The 19,377-nt window shown below is 37.7% G+C and overlaps 1 long non-coding RNA gene across 2 annotated transcripts in view; it reads left to right on the forward strand.

Moving 5' to 3' along the window:
• Nucleotides 1-11,199: 11,199 nt before the first annotated feature.
• Nucleotides 11,200-19,377, forward strand: part of LOC115289720 — a 16,021-nt gene continuing 7,843 nt past the window's right edge. Inside the window, exon 1 of one of the 2 annotated variants that reach the window (XR_003907776.1) lies at nt 11,200-11,270. This is a non-coding gene — a long non-coding RNA (uncharacterized LOC115289720). Of the gene's footprint in view, nt 11,271-18,000; nt 18,194-19,377 lie in introns of those variants that run through there. The other variant, XR_003907775.1, reaches the window with a different exon arrangement.

The following is a 19,377-nucleotide window of genomic DNA, read 5'->3' on the forward strand; positions in this document are numbered from 1 at the left end:
TATTTTTTGAGAGACAGAGAGAGACAGCATGAGCAGGGGAGGGTCAGAGAGAGAGGGAGGTACAGAATCTGAAACAGGCAACAAGCTCTGAGCTAGCTGTCAGCACAGAGCCTGATGCAGGGTTTGAACCCACGAACTGTGATATCATGACCTGAGCTGAAGCCAGATGCTGAACCAACTGAGCCACCCAGATGCCCCAGTTCTTGAAATATTTATTCTGTCCCCTTTCCCTCCTTTTCTGGGACTCCCATTTTACATTTGTTGGTACACCTGATGGGTCCCCACAGGTCATTCATTTATCTTTCAACTGCTCAGAATTGATAATCTCACTTGATTACATTCAACTTCTTTGATTCTTTCTTCTGCCTATTCAGAGATGGGGAAAATAAGGACAAACTCTTGCAGTATTCAGGGAATGGCCAGGCAGGTCAAAACACGCAATGGCAATCCTTGAGAATAAGGTCTGTATTGCTGCCCTTGACACTAGATACCTACCTTGGGAATATAGGCTGCCATCTTCATGGCCACCACTCATCAGGCAGTGGGGGACAGTCGACAGGAAATTTAAAGAGAACCACAGCGCTCTCTTACTGTAATAAAGCAACCTCTTTCTTTCTGTCTTCTGTGTAGGGAGATAATGGATTCAGCCTCTTATTTCTTCCTTCTGGACAAGTTGAAGAGATGAGGACCCCCTCAGATATATTTTTATTAACTAAACAGTGAGAAAGGAGCTTCTGCTGGTATCTCATAGAGTTCTATGCTTGACTCTCCCCTAAGCAAATTTGTTTTAGGATCTGTCTCAAAACCAAAAAAACATATTTCTCAAACATGCAGATGACACAAAATGATAGTTAATTTAGTGGATGACAGGCTCACAAGCAGGAAAAAAAAATTTTAATTAGGATTATGGGCCTAACCTAACAAGATGGAATTTACCAAATCCTGCATTAAAGACGACGCAGGCAAACAAAAAAACCTTACTATTGTGTCCATATTAAGAGTTACAAGATGTCAGTGCCATTAATACAATAGTCTCTCTCTCTCTGGGACATTCATCTAACACAAATTCATAACAAGAAATAATGTACATGCATGAAAATAATTTGTCAATTGGAGAATCATTAAATGATTTTACTATGACATAGGCCTACATACAGTTAGATGTTAGAAGGCCGATTATTTTTTTTTCACCACTTGTTTATGTTCAGGATGTGACAGGCCATCCTGAAAGTAGCTGGAGGGAAAAAGTCTTGAGGATTTTGTCTGACCCAACCTCAGAGGCAACCCACAGAACAAGCACAGGCTGCATTACTTACAGGGAAGGCAAGCACAGGCTGCATTATGGAAACACTATGCAGACGGAGGGAAGGAAGAATTGTCGGCCCTTCCCTGACTGGACACATCTGGGGTGCAGTGTGTGAGCGTCAGCAGGCCCCGGGCAGTCCAGAATGGCCAGCCAGGCACAACCCCACCTGGAGCGAGGGGGCGGCTGTCAGACGGGAGCGCTGCCTTCTCCAGACGGAGCACTCTCCAGTGTGCCGTGGTCCTCAGCACATCCACACCGTGTGGATTCTCACCATGATGCCCCACTCCACCTGCCACCGGCCTCTGGGACGTATCAGTTTGTGCTATTCCACACCATCCAGGCTGACATTCACCTCCTTGAGTTTTATTTAGGGCTCCCAACAGATAAGATCACAACCAGACTACCTGATTTTGGTGTAAAGGGGAAAGCTCAGGGAGCGAAATTTCAGTCAAAGAAAGGTCTGGGCCTTATGCCTCCACTCAGTGCATTAAAATCAAATGCCCTTCTTCAGAAGAGAAAACACATGAAAAATCTTAAGCTCCAGGTAGTGAATATATTTTCTAGGATGGAAAGGAAAACTGGAATCCACCTTCTGCTTGGTCTCAAATCAGCTAAACTTTGCTCACTTGCTGGAACGTACAGATTGGAGAGAAGAAGGAAAATGTTGTCCAACGGCCAACAGCAGCAAGGATTTCAGGAGGACCCTCTTCTGTTAGGCTGCTTTAGGAATAAAAGAACAGAAAACCCGGTCCGAAGTGGCTTAAACATGACCACAGTTGTCAGGTCTTCTGCCTATGCAGCCAGTGGCCAGGCAGCCCCATGCTGGCCGGCCCTGAAGCCCTGGCCCCTTCCCTGAGGTCCTCCTGCTGCTCTGCCCTGTGTGCTGGCTTCTTCCTGTGGCAGTAAGCCTCTCAACCTGCTGCAGACCTGAGAGGACCAGAAAGCAGATGTCTGTTCCTGCAGCTCTTGCTCAAAAGTGAAGACACCTTTTTCAGAAATTTCCAGGACACGTGTCCACCAGTCTCCTTGTCAGTCTGACCTGCAGGCAGATGGGGAAACTTCACCCCATCAAGTCCCAGCCAGAAGGGGGTGGGAGATGTGAGCTCACACCTGAACCAGATCTGTTCAGCTTAGGAGGAGAAAGAGCAGGTAGCCAGAAATGTCTCCTCAGATCCATTATACCATGGACATTTATGGACTATAGAAAATGTAGAACAAAGAAATGCAAGAAAAAGAAAACTAACATCCTACAACAGAGAAAATAGTTTTGTAAATATGCACCATTAAAATTCTGTAGATTTTATACAGATATATTTGTTATGCTTTAGAATATCTGACATAACCTGTACATGATGTCAGTACCCCGCACTACTCAATAAATAATACAGGGAGCATCAAAGGCCTTTTAAGCTTTAATAAAAGTAGAAGTATAAATCTACAAATTCACTAAATAGCATAACTTATTTAACTTTCTTTTGTATTTGTTTAGTGTTTTGAACTCATAATACATTTTTTTTACCTTTTTTGTTTCAGTATCTCTGACTGTCGATGGCAAATGTTGACCACAAAAATCAAAAGATTATTTACTATTCTAAATCCACGAGTTCTTAAAGCTGTTAAATATGTTTTAAATTCACTTTGATATTGTAGTATTCCACCATAGTTTATTTGACTAGCATCATACTGCCAGATGTTTAGATTTTTCCCTTCCTGTCCACTATGATTTAATGTTCTGGGGAAGGCGGTTTAATTATAACTCAATATAAATTCTAAAGGATGTGTGTCCCTGAAGACCTCACCTCTGAATCCTCTTCTTCGTTCCTTACTTCCCTTCCCCCAAGAGCCAGCATTGTGCATTGTCATTTTAAAAAGCCAACTGAAGATATTTCCTAAGAACAGCGTGTTATGTGTGCTGCATGTGGTAATATGTTTGACAGAAGCCTAGGGAAACAGCCAGCCTCCTCTGATGACGAATTTGCATTTTGAAATAAAACTTGACTAAACTACGCTTAGTTAAATCTTCCCACGAAATGGAAATGTAAATCTATAGTTTCTCTGAGGTTTTCTCTTTGTTATCAAATACAAGGCACAAGAATCTGATAGGAGTTCTTTTTTAAAGCCAAACATTGTCTTCCAGTTGAAACCCACCACATAACAATTGTTTGAAGTCGTGGGGAACTTGTCACAACGTGTGATTAGACTATGATCGTATTGTTGAGTCTGTATGATCCCAGATATTTATATTGTCATGTATCAATGACTAAATGCCACAGTCCGGTCAGGTTTTCTTTCCTAGCCCTTTGAAACACATTTCGGTCTTCACTGTTCCTAAAACACTTTTGAAAAGGTTTACCAAAGGATGTAGTAACAGGATTAAATACAATCAAAACAATAAGAATACGGAAAGAGGAAGGAAGTAAATATGGTAATTGCAGAGACCCATATCTTTACTCAGAAGGAATATCAAGTTTGACTCAGAGTTTCCTTGAGCAAAAAGGGGAACATGTCATATGGCTCTGCTCATCAGAAAGGGTAAAGCACCCCTGCTCTCACCACCCCCCACTTCACACAGACACAGAAAGACACTTGTTTCGTGGAGTGTTTTGGACAAGTATCACAAGAGATGATTTTTTTCCAGCAGCATTGTGTAACAAATGGAGAAGTAAATTTCTTATGTGTGCTTCTGGTAAAAAGCCCCTTAGTAAAGATTCCAGGGTAAATACTGTGGGGGAAAGTTTGGTTTAGATAAAGTAGAACACATTGGTTCCTATGAGGCTTCCCTTTTCAGATCCTTTAATACACAGCTGAGCATTCGGTTAATCATGGAACTTCTTTTGCGTGTGAGGACCTGCTGACATCTGGAAGGCTAGTATTTCACAGAACAGTGATCTTCTTTCAAATTGATTTTACTCAGTCTGGCTTGGGAGCAGAAGTTGGATAGCTGACAGGTTGAGATTATATCCTTTGGGGAAAATCCAAAGTTCTGCTTTACCATGTGGTAGGCAGACGGCAGACAGAGAGATGAAGAGAAGTGATAGTGAACAGATGAGCTGGCAATCTTTTGAGAAGTTTGTGAAGGCTAATCAGACTTACCGCCCTAAAGATAATTGAGTACCAGTGGGCAGAACATGGGTTTTCTTTGAAACATTTTTAGATTCATTTTGCTACTTGGAAAAGTACTCAGTTGTAAGATTTCACACCCCAGGGCTTGTAAACACTAGGATGCCTAAGCTGTATTACTGAAAGATGTACAATAAAAAACTCTACTACACGTGGGGATCCTGACATGGTTTTTGGACACAAGAATTTTTATTTTCATAGTTGAATTGATCGACCTTCCCATAGTCCCCTTCAATTTATATATAATACTGTTTCTAAATACATATTCCATTTGGATGTTTATAGGATGTTATGTCTAAGTAATTTTAGCAAACACTAAGTTAAGCTGGTTAAAAGAAGGGAGAGTTAGAAGATTTCATTTTTACGGGGTAGACTGACAACATCTGTTTTTCTCCACTTAACACCATTGGATACCAACAATATTAACAGAAGACATGAATAAATGGAGGGGGTATTCAGTAGATTTTCACATACTTCTATAGAAAAGCAAATGAGAGCATGGATGCTGAGAGGACTCCAGGGGGAGGAAGCCAGAGGCAAGTCTATATGCAAAAGAAGGCCCAAGGGGCCAGGAGAGACCTTCCTGGAGAAATTCAGGGGATTGAGACCCAGAGGTGGCAAGGTTCTGAGGGCCTGGCAGTCCAGTGTTTATCACCAGGCAAAGGAGACAGAGAATTCTAAAGAAATGTACCTGGTTGTGTGGGAAGAGGCTAATGGTTTAAGAATCCTGGCATTTTGGAGATTCCCAGCCAAAGAGCTGTCCATCCAGCCATGTACCCAGAGCTTCCCATAAGCTTTCCTGTTCAGCCCTAATGAGGAAACAAACCTACTTACACAACAGCACAGGAAACTTACGTCCACCACCTATAAGCAATCTAGTCCTAAGAAAACTTAGAACCATCAGACATATGTGGACACCAGGAATGTAAAAAGTGAACAAGCAAAAAGTTGAACTTGCAAAATCAAGAAACCTGCTAAAATATTCTAATCGGTATCACCATGGAGAAGATAGTACATCCATAAAACAAGAAGACGATGCTATGAAAAAGAACATCTGTAAATATATACATATATACACATATATATATAATGTTTTATGCATCTTATTGAAGACATTTTTACTTGCCTTAAACTCAAAATAAATTCTTCCATGTTATGCTTTAGAATTGTTTTCTCTTTCACCCACAGTTCATCAGGAATTGATTTTGTATGTGTGAGGAATGGGTATATTTTCACATAGCACTATAAAAGTGATCCAGCTGCATTTACTGAAGAACTCTTTTACCCCAGTACTCTGGACTTTTGTCATAAGTATCCACATATGTGTGAGTTTATTTCTGAACTTCATTTTACTTGTTTGGTTTATTTGCTGATTCTTGTATCAATACCACACTGCCATTTTACAATAAGTCTTGATATCTGGAGTGGAAGTACTTCAAATTTTCTTCTATCATTATCTTAGGTATATCTTTCATTTGCATTTCAGTATACAGCTGTTTATTTCTTCCACCAAAAGAAGGGAAGGGGAGAGGGGGGAAGACCTGATGGGATTTTGATCAAGACTATTAAATTCACATAGCAATTTGGGATAAACTGACATCTTTATCATTCTTTGATCAATACAATAAACATATCACTTCATTTGTTTGGTTCTTTTAATTTCTCAAAAAGTTTTCTTTGTAGAGGATGACTTATATGTGTTTTATTAGAATTATTCCTAGGATTTTGATTTCTTAAAAGCTATTGTAAATGTATATTACATTTTTTTCATTTGGAATTTTTGCTGAATAGAAATATAAGTGATCTCTAAAATCTTCTTATTTTGAAATAATTATAAATCCATGAAAAGTTGCAAAAATAGTAGAGAGGTCCCATGTACCCTTCAAGCCAATTTCTCCCAATGGTAATACCTGGCCTAATTACAATACAAAAAGTGAGAAACCAGGGTGTCTAGGTGGCTCAGTCGGTTAAGCATCTGGTTTCGGCTCACGTCATGATCTCACCGTTTGTGGGTTTGAGCCCTGCATCAGGCAGCTGACAGCTCAGAGCCTGGAGCCTGCTTCAGATTCTGTGTCTCCCTCTCTCTCTGACCATCCCCTGATCACACTGTCTCTCAAAAATAAATAAACATAAAAAATTTTTAAAAAAAGTGAGAAACCTACAGACTCTATGCAGATGTCAGGGTTTTTCTTAATTTTTTAAATGTTTTATTATTTTTGAGAGACAACAAGAGCACACATGCACGCATAAAGTGGGGAAGGGGCAGAGAGAGGGGGACAAAAGATCCAAAGTGGGCTCTGTGCTCACAGCAATAAGCTGGACGTCGCGCTTGAAGTCATGGACTATGAGACCAGGTTCAACTGAAGTCGATGCTCGACTGAGCCACCTCAGCACCCCAACTGTCAGTTTTGTATGCACTTAATTGTGTGTTTATAGCTCGATACGTTTTTTCCTCTGTGTAGGTTCATATAACACCACCACAGTCAAGATACAAGGACTGTGCTGTCGCAGCAAAGATGTCCCTCCTGCTGCCCTTTATACTCGTATCCACTCACCGCCCACATCCCTAAACACGGGCAACCACTGTTCTGCTCTCATTTCTATAATTGTCATTTCATAAATATTAAATAAATGGAATTAAACAGTATGTAATCTTTTGAGATTGCCTTTTCACTCAGTATCCCTTGAGATCCATATAGGTTTCTGCCCAAACATTTATATGTAAGATTATCATTGATGTTATGGCTTTGGTCTGCCCTTTTATTGTTTTTTTGGGGGGGGGTGTCTTCTATTTCTCTTTTCTTGCCTAGAAATGGGTTACATATTTTTTAAGACTTTATCTTGACTCATTTATAGTGATTTTGAGTCCATTACTTCGTATAGTTTTCTTAGTGGTTGTTCTTGTTTGTGGGAAGCTTTTTAACTACATATTCAATTTCTTTAGTAGGTATAGGACTATTCAGGTTGTTCTATTTCTTCCTGAAGTTAGTCATTTTTGTCTTTCAAAAAATTGTTTCTTTTCATCTAAGTTGTCAAATTTACCATCATAGAGTTAATTATAGAATACCTGTGTTAATACCTTCTAATACCAGTAAGGTTTTTTGTGATATACTCTATTTCTTGGTACCGGTAATTTGTGTCTTCTTTTTCTTGATCAGTGTGGCTAGAAGTCTATCAATTTTATTGATTTGTTTCAATAAACCAGTTTCTGTTTGATTTATTTCTATCCCTTTCCTGTTTTCAATTTCACAGGTTTCTGTTTCTATCCTTTTTTCCCCCCTGTGCATTGTTTGGGTTTAATTTGTTATTTTTCTAGTGCATCTAAGTGGAAGAAACTTTATTCTTTTCAAACATAAGCATTACCAAAATATTTTTCCCTCTAAACATTGATTTAGCAACATCCATTTGTGATTAAAAACTCTCAGTTAAGTTAGGAATAAAAGGAAACTAATTCAATATGATGTAAAACATCTACAACCAAATCTATAGATACCATATTTGGTAAAATGCTGAATATTTTCCAAGATTAAGGACACAGCAAAAATGTCACTTTACCCCTCATTATTCAATATATTACTGGAAGTTCTGACACTGCAATAAATCTATACAAAGAAATGGCATAAAGATCAGAAAAGAAATAAAACTGCCCTACTTGCAGATGACATGGTTGTCTGCATCGTAATTTCAGATAATCTACACTATAACCTTCTAGAAGTTTCTAGAGGTGTTTGCAAAGGTTGAAGGATACAAGATACACCATAAACATCAATCATATTTCTATGTAGAAAAAGCAATTATGTGGAACCCCAAATTAAAAACACAATGCTTTAAACAACCATGAGATACTACTATGTACCTATTAGAATGGTTAATATCCAAAACACTGACTGTCACAGACTATGAGTCTGGAGTTCTCTCTTGTCCAGCAAGAGAGCAAATGCAGAAATGAAAATGAGAGAGGCTGATGTCGGGGAAGAGACAGGAAGCCTCAAACAGGGGTTTTGTCTGTATTGATTGAGCTCTCAAGATCTTACACCTGTACTGAATGTGAAGAAAATAATCAGATAGTCATGATTAACTTGTGGGTATAAGAAGCAAAGGGTCTGGGGAGCAAGTGGAATTGAAGTTGTAATCAAAGTATAGTGGTGCCAGATGGAAAGTAGTTTTCTGCAGGTGACCTAACAAGTTACTAGTAATCCTATTATATTATCTCGATAACTAACCTTGGGAGCTTTTGCTCTGTGGTGGCCACTTTCTGCTCTAAGTTTTTTTGTTTTTTTTAAAAACCCATTTATGTAAGTACAAGGAATTCTTGAACCTTTGTCTCCACAGCTGACAACACCAAATGCTGATAGGACGTGGAGCAAAAGGAACTCTTTCAATGCAGATGGGAATGCAAAATTGTACAACCACTTTGGAAAACTTTGGCAGGTTTTCTTACAAAGCCCCAAATACTCTTAACATTCAATCTAGCTATCATACCCCTTGGTATTTACTTGAGTGAATTGAAAACTTTATTTCCACACAAAAACCTGCATGCAAATGTTTATAGTAGCATTATTCCTAATTGCCAAAAAATGGAAATTCAAATGTCCTTCAAAAAGTGAATAGCTAAATAAAGTGTAGTACATCTATACTATGCAGTATTATTCAGCAATAAAAGTAAGTGTTATCAAGCCACAGAAAGACATGGAAAAATCTGAAATTAATAAGTGAAAGAATCTGATCTTTAAAAGTTGTATGATTCCAACTCTATGAGATCCTGGGAAAGATAAAAACTTTGGTGACAGTAAAAAGATCAGTGGTTCCTAGAGGTTTAGGGCATTGGGTGATGTAAGTTTTTTGCCGATGTATGCATGGCTGTAAAAACAACACTGAGTATTGGCTTTTAGGTTACAAATACATTTTAACAAGTAGGCAAATAACAAATACGAAAACTAAAAATAATGAAGATGGACTGTAATTTATTTTTCCTTTTGACTTTTTTAAATAGTTTTTTCTGTATTTGGTTTCCAACAAGTTTATAATGATGTGTCCAGGTGTTTTTTTCTTCCTGTGTGGAGATTATAGAACTTCCTTTTCAGGTTGTCATTTAATGTCTTTTAGTCAATTTGGAAATATCATTGCCTGCAATCTCTTCAAATACTGCTGCCCTGTTCTCACTTTCCTCTTGTTCAGGAACTCCAGTCTCCACGTATGTTAGACTTCTACATTATGTCTGTCCCATATATCTCATATTTTCATTTCTTTATTTCTCATGCCTTTTCTCTGTAATTTATTATGGATATTTCTATTGGCCGGTCTTCCACACCATTAATCCTCTATTTTACTATATCTAACCTGTTATTAAACTCATCTGTGGACGTTTTTATTTTTAGTACCATAAAACATAAAACTTAGCATCTTAACAATTTATCATATATTGTTTTTATTGAGGTTTGGTTGACATACAAGGATATATTAGTTTCAGGTGACCAGCACAGAGATCCAACAATTCTACACATCATGCTATGTCCACTGCAGTAAATATAGTTACCATCTGTTGCCATACAATCTTACTACAGTATCATTGACTAGATTCCCTACACTGTACTTTTCATCCCTGACTTATTTTATGACTGTAAGTTTGTACCTCTTAATCCCCTTTCCTCTTAACCCCCTCCATCAACTGCAAATTTCTTCTCTGTATCTATAATTTTGGTTTTTTAGTTTCTTTTCCTTTCTAAGTTCCACATATAAGCAAACTCGTATGCATCTTTCTCTTATTTCATGTAGTATAATACTGTCCAGATACATTCTATTGTCCTGCCATTGCAGAATCTCATTCTTTTTTTTATGTCTGAGTAATATTCCATTGCATATATATACCACATCTTCTTTATCCATTTATTAGCGGACACTTAGGTTGCTTCCATATTTTGGCTATTGTGAATAATGCTGCAGTAAGCATAGGGCTGTACATATCTTTTCAAATTATTCTTGTTTTTTCAGTAAGTACCCACTAGTAGAGTTGTTTTTTTTCATAAATGTTTATTTTTGAGAGAGAGTGCAAGCAGGGGAGGGGCAGACAGAGGGGACAAAGTATCCAAAGCAGGCTTTGCACTGACAGCAACAAGCACAATGTGGGGCTCAAACTCATGAGCTGAGAGATCATGACCTGAGCTGAAGCTGGACTCTCAATCGACTGAGCCACCCAGGTGCACCCCCAGGAGTGGAATTATTGAATCATGTGGTAATTCTATTTGTAATTTTCTTAGGAATCTCCATACTTTTTTCCACAGAGGTTGTACCAACTTAAATTATTCTTACCAACAGTGCATGAGGGTTCCCTTTTCTCTATCTTAGCAATTTTTAAAACTTTTTTTAAATGTTCGTTTTTTTGTTTTTCCAGAGAGAGCGCAAGTGAGTGCACAAGTGGAGGAGGGGGAGAGAGAATGCCAAGCAGGTTCCACAGTCAGCACAGAGCCCAATGTGAGGCTTGAACCCATGAACTGTAAGATCACTGAGCCAAAACCAAGAGTCAGATGCTTAACTAAGCCATACAGATGTCCCACCATCTTGGCCATTTTTGAGTGTACAATTTAATAATGAAACATTCACAGTGTTGTGCAACCAACCTTCAGAACTCTTACCTTGCATAAATGAAACTCCATACCCATTAAACAATAAACGTCCCATTCCCTCATTCCCCCAGATCCTGGCAACCAGTATTCTACTTTCTGTCTCTATGAACTTGACTACTTTAGGTACCTCAAATAAGTGAGATCCTACAGTATCTGTCTTTTTGTGACTGGCTTATTTCACTTAGCATAAAGTCCTAAAGAATTTATCTGCGGTGTAACAGGTGCCAGAATTTCCTTCTATTTTAAGGCTAATTCCATTCTATGTATATAAATTTGTGTATCTATTCATTCATCACTAGATACAAAGTTGATTCTACCTTTTCACTGTTGTGAATAATGCTACTGTGAACATGGGGTGTACACGTATTTCTTTAAGACCTTGCTTTCAATTCTTTTGGGTACATATTCAGAAATGGAATTGAATAACAATTCAATTTTTATGGGAGGGAACTATCATACTATTTGCCTGAGCAGGTGTAACATTTCACATTCCCAATAATGCACAAAAGCTCTAGTTTTTCCACATCCTTGACATTTATTATTTTGTTTTTATAGCCGTCCAAATGAGTGTGAAGTGGTATCTCACTGAGGTTTGATTTCCATTTCCTCGATGAGTGATGTTGAGCAACTTTTCATGTGCTTATTGGCCATTTGTGTATCTTCTTTGAGAAATATCTCTTCAGGCCTTTTGTACACTTTTAAAAAAGTATCTATCTATTTATTTATATGAGAGAGAAAGATAGAGAGAGAATCCCAAGCAGACTCCATACTCAGCACAGAGCCCAATGCAGGGCTTGATTCATGACCAGGAGATAATGACCTGAGCCAAAATCAAGAGTCAAGACACCCAATCAACTGAGCCACACAGGTGCCCCTTGTACACTCTTTAATTGAGGTTTTGTTGCTATTGAGTTACTAAAGTTTCTTATATATTCTGGTTATAACTTTTTATCAGATACATGATTTGCAAATATTTTCTCACATTCTGTAAGTTGTATTCATATTGATGGAGTTTTTAACAGTAGTTTGTTACTAAATTTTCATTTGATTCTACTTCATTAATTCCAGTTCTCTACAGAAATTTGTAATCTTTTCACCTATTTTATTGAACATAAAAATTAAATGGTCCAATGTAACTCCAAATTTGCCATCATCTGTGGGTTATTTCTATAATTTTCTTCCAGGTTGGTATTTTTATTTCTTGAAATGCCTGATAATTTTTTATTGCATACTGGACATTATGTATAAAAAATTGGAGACAACATTTGAGATCCACTAATGTTATCTTCCTCCACAGAGAATAATACAGTTTGCTTTCTGGCAGACAGAGTAGGGACACATCATCCTACCCAGTTTGAAATTCAATTCATTCAGCCAGGTTTCAGTCTTTTGGGAAGGGTAATCTTTTTCTGGTGTGCTCTTCATCCTGTAGTGTAGCCTTCCCATGGTGCCAGGGGAGGCCTGGATGTTTACCAGGGCCTGTCCTAATTAGTGATCCATTAACTGAACTGACTCCCCAGACTCATAAAACCGTCAAAAGTTCTGCTTCATTTTCTAGTTTTTCAGCTTCTTGTGCCTATGCTGCTTGTGAATTAGCAAATGTCTGAGGGAAATATGGAACAAAATGTTGAATTCATGTCAATGTAGCTTCTCTTTATCTGAGACCTGAGACTTTCAAGTCTTGGCTGCTTTGGTAGCCTCGACATCTACATTTTCACTGTAGTTACTAAGAGGCTGCCAAAGGCTCAACTCAACTTCCTGGCCTCCCACCAGCAACTCCTACTCTTGGACCTACACCACTTCCAAATTAGCACATGCCTACCAAATCCTGGGCTCACCTGTATGCAACACATTCTCAATGGCATCATGGCCCCTTAAGTCCTATCTGCATTAATAGCTTTCCAATGCTTTCAAACTGTTTTTTTTTTTAAATACATTTCTAGTTGGTATCAGTGTTCTGGAACATGTTATTCCATCATTGCCTGATGTCTTTACCTGTGCTTAGAAAAACAACATACAATTGCTAAAATGAAAAAAAAAAATCAGTAGACAGGCTGAAAGAAAAATAAGCAAGCAAAAGACAATGTCAAATACTTTAATTAAAAAGACAAAGAAAAAAATGAGATAGTCAATCTACCAGATAGAACATCCAATTAATAGGAGTTCCTATGGTGTCAGAATTAGTGAAAGTAGAAAACAAAATTATAGGAAAAAACATTCTGGAGCCAAACAGTCGCCAGACTTCAGATTGAAAGGGACTACTAAATGGGTAATTAAAATGAAAGATTCTGGGGCACCGGGTGGCTCAGCCAGTTTAAGCATCTGACTTGGGCTCAGGTCATGATCTCACTGTGTTGCCAGCTCAGAGCCTGGAGCCTGGAGCCTGGTTCAGATTCTGTGTCTCCCTCTCTCTCTGCTCCTCTCCCGCTCTGTCTCTTCCTCTCAAAAATAAACACTAAAATTTTTTTTCAAAAAATGAAAGAAGACTCGTGAGTACAGTAGCCACCCTCATTTACCTGCAGCAGATACGTTCTAAGACCCCCAGTGGATATGTGAAACTGCAGATAGTACCAAACCCTGTACACGCTGTTTTTTCCTATACATATGTATCTATGATAAAGTTTAATTAGGCACAGTAAGAGATTAACAGCAATAATAAAAAATAGAACAATGATAATTATATGCTGCAATAAGAGTCATGTAATTGTAATCTCAAAATCTTACTGTACTGTACTCACCCTTATGGTGATAATATGAGATAAAATATCTATGTGAAAAAAATCAAGTGTGGTAAATGATGTAGGGGTTGTGATGGGCTACTTTGGCCTTTTGGTGATACCTTCTTCTGCACTGCAGTTGACCCCAGTAACTGAAATCATGGAAGGTGAAATCGCAGATTGGTGGTTGTAATGGTGGTGGGGTGGATCTATTGTATTCAGAACACCAAAGATAAAAGAAAAATCTTGGATTCTTTCAAATGGGGAAAAATTTAAGTACCAAGGAATCAGAATCATACTGATAACAAGTCCTCACATCAGCAACAATCAAATTATAGAAGACAAGGCAACAATACCTTCTCAATTCTGAGGAAAATTTGTTATTTTAGAATTCTATTCCCAGGCAAACGATCAATCAAGTAAGAGATGGAATAGATTATAGAGATTTCCAGAAAGACAAAAACCTAAAGTTTTCTTCCCATGTGCCCTTCCTGAGGAAGTTACTCAAGGATATGCTTCAAGAAAATAAGGAAGGAAAACAGAAAAAGGAAATGAAATCCAGAAAACGGTTCATATAACCAGGTAGGCAGAGGGCCAGTGATCAGTGAAGGGAGTCCCAGAAAGAGAAATGGCTAGCAGTCCTACATAGCAACCAGTCCAGGCTAGGGCAGGAAGTTGTGATGGTTGACAAGATGTCTCTAAGGCAAGTGGAGTTCATTCTATAGGAGGTATCAGTGAAAACCTGGATGTTTTGGAAGATAAGATGAAGACTATTTTTTTAAAGGTACTTCAGGATACTAGAAAAACATCTATTTAGGAAAGCCATAGCTGAAGTAGGAAGCATGGTTTGAGCAATTAATAGAGGACAGAAGAAGATAATCCATTTGCTCCAGATACCAGAAGTACGCTGCTTTCAGTGGTATTGAGGTTGTAATATTTATAAAGAGGGAAAGTTGGAATAACACAAATAATATATGTCCATTTTCAAATTCATTATCAACCCACAGACAAAGCATGGAATACTTAAGTATAGTAACAGGATTCAAATTATTAAGTGTGAGATTGTAAAAAAAAATTATACAAATAAACTTTGAGAGGTAGAAGACAGGGAGAAGTGGCAAAGGACAAGGCATGGGGCTAAGGCCATCATCCCACTCCTTGAGGAGCTAACACGTACTGACTAAATCTGCTGCGACCAAAAAACGTGATGTTTATGTAGTGTTCATTTTAATTGTGCTGGTAGTTACATGGGTATGTAGTTTTGTCAGAACTCATCAAAATGCACATTTAAAATGTTTACATTTTAGTATAAATTATATCCAGATAAAGTTGGCTTTTTTAAAAGAATTAACCATAAATTTAAAACATAACTGACAGAAGAAAATATACAACTCTGAAAATCTGGGAAAAGGAACAAGAAATGAGGGGTAAATTAGGCAGTCTTTTTTTTCTTAACAAGGAACTGATATTTTAAAGTGGATAAATCAAGAAAAAAAAAAGCACTTTAACAAATTATAAAATCTCTACCATTAAAACATTGTGGTATTTGTATATGAACAGACAGACAAATCCATAATCAGAACATCCATGAACAGAACAGAAAATCCATAAACAGTCCCACTTACATATAAAAATTTAGTATATGATAAAGATGTCACCTCAGGTCAGCAGGGATAAACTGAGGTTTTAAATATGTGTTAGAAGAGATCAAGATAACCATATAGAAAAAGATAAAAAGTAGATCTGTTCCTCACACTGCACATCAGAATGAAGCCAGACAAATCAGGAAATAAAATGTTAAAGAAAAAAAAGGAAACTATACCAATACCAAAGCATATAGAGTACAAATTACTGTACAGTCAGGGCAGAGGAAGCTTCTCGTGACTCAAAATCCAAACGAAGTAAGGGGAAAAATTTATTGTTGATCACATAAAATAAAATGTTTTATCCAGTGTAGAAAAAAAATTAGAAAAAAAGGATAAATGAAAAATATTTGTAACTTACTATATAAAAATTATCTCTAATATATAGTCTCTAAAAATAATAAAGAATAGACAAGGAATAGAAGCAGACTTCACACACACACACACACACACACACACACACACACACACACATTCAAATGGCTCTTAACCTCCTGAAAAATGTTTAACCTTCTTTATAGGAAGAAGAATGTGTATTAATACTAAATTGAGATACAATTTCTAAGTTTACTATCTACTCTGTTGGTGAGGTTGCCATACATTATTGGTGGGAATGCTAAACTGGTAGACCCCTTCAAAGTGGAAAATTGGCCTTATTTAGAGAAATTACATATTCACTGATACTTTGACTCAGAAATGCTTCTAGAATTTATTCCAAAGATACTCTTGTAAAAATTCAAACATGTGCATAAGGCTATTCACTGAAGCATTATAGGGGCTGAATGAATAAACTATGGTACATGCACACAATGGGACACGAGGCAGCCGTCAATGCAATGTGAAAGTGAGGAATTATATTTGCTGGAACCAAGGCAGGATAGCAAAGGGGCAGGAAGGGGCTTTCTGGGATAACAGACACATTCTAAAACTAGACTGTGGTGATGGCTAAATTACTGTATAAATAGCGTGCAAAAAAATATTTTCATTATGTGGCTATAGAGTGATCTCTGGGATGATTAAATGAAAAAAGCAAGGTAGAGAAATGTGAGGTGGGCATAGGGTAGATACAAATACCCAAACATATTTGCTTATAGATTTTTAAGTGGAAGGATAAATCAGAAACTAATCAATATAGTTACTATAAAGGAAAGGAGGAAACTAAATGGAAAGAATTTTCTGAATACATTTTTTGTTTGTAGATTTGACCTGGAAAAGGTAATACTCTACATAATTATAAAACAAAAATGAAATTTAAAAGCAATCCTCCCAAATTCAAAGCAAAATGTAAAATCAAGCTGGTGGCATAAATGCTCTAAGGACAATATACAGAAACAAAACCTACTCCAAACCAACCTTAAATCGTTTTCATATTGTTGGTGATGGGGTTACTATTGAGTCTTTGGTGTATACATTGTAGCAAATGAATGATAGTGGTGAGGACTTCAGGATGGGAGAAGAGAGAGAGAGACAGTGAGATGGACATGAGTAAAGAAATAACAGTGTATGAAATTCAGTATAAATTAATGATATATTTTCTCTCATTAAAAAGAAAAACCTTGTTTCCACTGAAAAGATCTAGAAACATGCCCAACTTTGTAGCAATGAGCAACACACCACACTGTACTGTGGTTACAAAATACCATGCCCCACTAAAGGAGTTCACACCTCCTGGAGAGAGGGGAGGATACCAGGGCTAAGCTAGAAAATGAACAAAATGAGCCTGAAACTTACCAACACCAGAAAGCAAAACTACCATAGACCACTACAGTCATGTATAAAACACCCAGCGATCAACCTGAAAAGTCACATACTGGCCAAGGCTGGAACCATTTCAACATTCAATAATCCTGACTTTAAAATGAAGTGTCAACCAATTACGATATATTAAATTTATATAGATCCTAATATAAATGTACCGCTAAAAAATCACTGAGACAATCAGGGAAATTTGAATGCTGAATGTTATCTGAAGACATTAAGAGACTTTGGTTAGTTTTTTTTGGTGTGATAATTGTTTAGTATACTGAAATATTTGTGAATCAAATGATACAATGTCTGAGGGCCACTTCAGAATAATTCACTAGTGGAGAGAATAATTTAAAGAGATGGCTATACATAGATAATAGTTGAAGCAAGGTAATGGATTCACAGGGGTCCATCTTTCTATTCCTTTTGTGTATATTTAAATTTTTTCATAATAAAAAAGTTTTAAGTATTATATTAGTTTACATTGCCATTTATTTATACATGGCACAGTAGATATGAATTTAATCCACAACATTCAGGACAATAAATGACACACTATTTAAAAAAGAATCAGATCTGATCCTAAGCTCCCCACTGGTTAAAATGTTGAGAAATGCAAGTTAAATCATGTCTGGGGGCTGGCTTCTTCACCAAAATCTCTGGGACTTAGGTGTCCTCTGAAAACAGAAAGTAGATCTTGAGCCTTCAGCCCATGGAGACATTCACTGTTCAAGGCTGTGGAGTCTGTCACCTAGGGATCCTTGGTTCTGCCTACTGTGACCTCAGCTTTTCATGCTCACTTCCCACCACACTTCGCCTCTTGAGAGGTCCTGTCACCTGCTGGGAGTTGAGCCAGTCTCCACTTGCAGAGGCCCCTTCCAAGTTTCTCCTTCTCTTGCTCTGGGAAGCTCACATTCTCATCTTGGTTGCACCCTGTATTATCTTGCTCAGGCTGCCAAACACCACAGACTGACTGGGTTGCTTAAAGAGAACTTTATCTTCTCATAGTTCTGGATGCTGGAAGTCCAAGATCAAGGTGTAAGTATGTTTTTGTTGCTCCTGAAGTCTCTCCTTGGCTTGCAGATGGGCTTTTCTCCATGTTGGGCACTCTTGGTATCTCTTCCTTTTCTTTAAAAAAAATTTTTTTTAATGTTTTATTTATTTTTGATACAGAGAGAGACAGAGCATGAGAGGGGGAGGGGCAGAGAAAGAAGGAGACACAGAACCGGAAGCAGGCTCCAGGCTCTGAGCTAGCTGTCAGCACAGAGCCCGACGCGGGGCTCGAACCCACGAATGTGAGATCTGACCTGAGCCGAAGTCGGAGGCTTAACCGACTGAGCCACCCAGGTGCCCCTCTCTTCCTTTTCTTACAAGGACACAAGTCCTACTGGATTAGGGCTCCATCTTTATGACTTAATCTAACATTAATTCTTCTAGAAAGACCCAATCTCTAAATATAGTCACATTGGGGGTTAGGGGTTAAACACAGGGATAATTCAGGGAACGCAATTCAGTCTGTAACAACCTCCTCAAGCCCTTTTAGTATTGCTCATAGCTGTGAGAGCAAGACAGACATATCAGCACATGTACATATATATAAAATAAAACAGGGAATGACAATAGATTCAGGTGCCAGTCTCTGATTCTTTCTTATTAAGGAATTTTATAATGAGGCTTAATAAGTCCAGGCAAGTGAGAGCCTCTGTCCCCTTTGGTCTGAACCCACTCCTCTGGGAGTTCTCTGTGCTTCTATCTGATTTTGGAATTTGGCTCAAATTACTGTGATCTGCATTTTTCAATGTCCTTAGTCTTCAATATTTTTACTAGTAAGTTCAATAGAACAGAGTGGTTCTCAAAGTGTGGTCTCAGGTCAGCAGCATCAGCACTGCCTGGACATTTGTTAGAAATGCAAATTATCGTAGTATAGAGGTGGAATTTAAGGAAAGGTATTAAGCAGGCTGTGTTGTAGCTTCTGGGCAAGTAATAAACTCTATCATTTATATTGAATGTATCATAGATAAGTTGCTATATAATGATTGCCACTTCAGATAGCTGTGAAATTAGGTGATTAACTAGTTGTTACTTAACCTTCTAATTTCTGTATAAGTCTAATTACATGAAATAGAAGTTGGGGTTCTGATTTTTTTACTTTGCTTATCCATTTGGAGTGTCATTGTAACTACTGTATTGTAAATGATGGAAAATAATTGCATATGTTAAAA

The sequence above is a fragment of the Suricata suricatta genome, chromosome 4 (assembly GCF_006229205.1).
Source record: "Suricata suricatta isolate VVHF042 chromosome 4, meerkat_22Aug2017_6uvM2_HiC, whole genome shotgun sequence".
Classification (NCBI taxonomy): Eukaryota; Metazoa; Chordata; class Mammalia; order Carnivora; family Herpestidae; genus Suricata; species Suricata suricatta.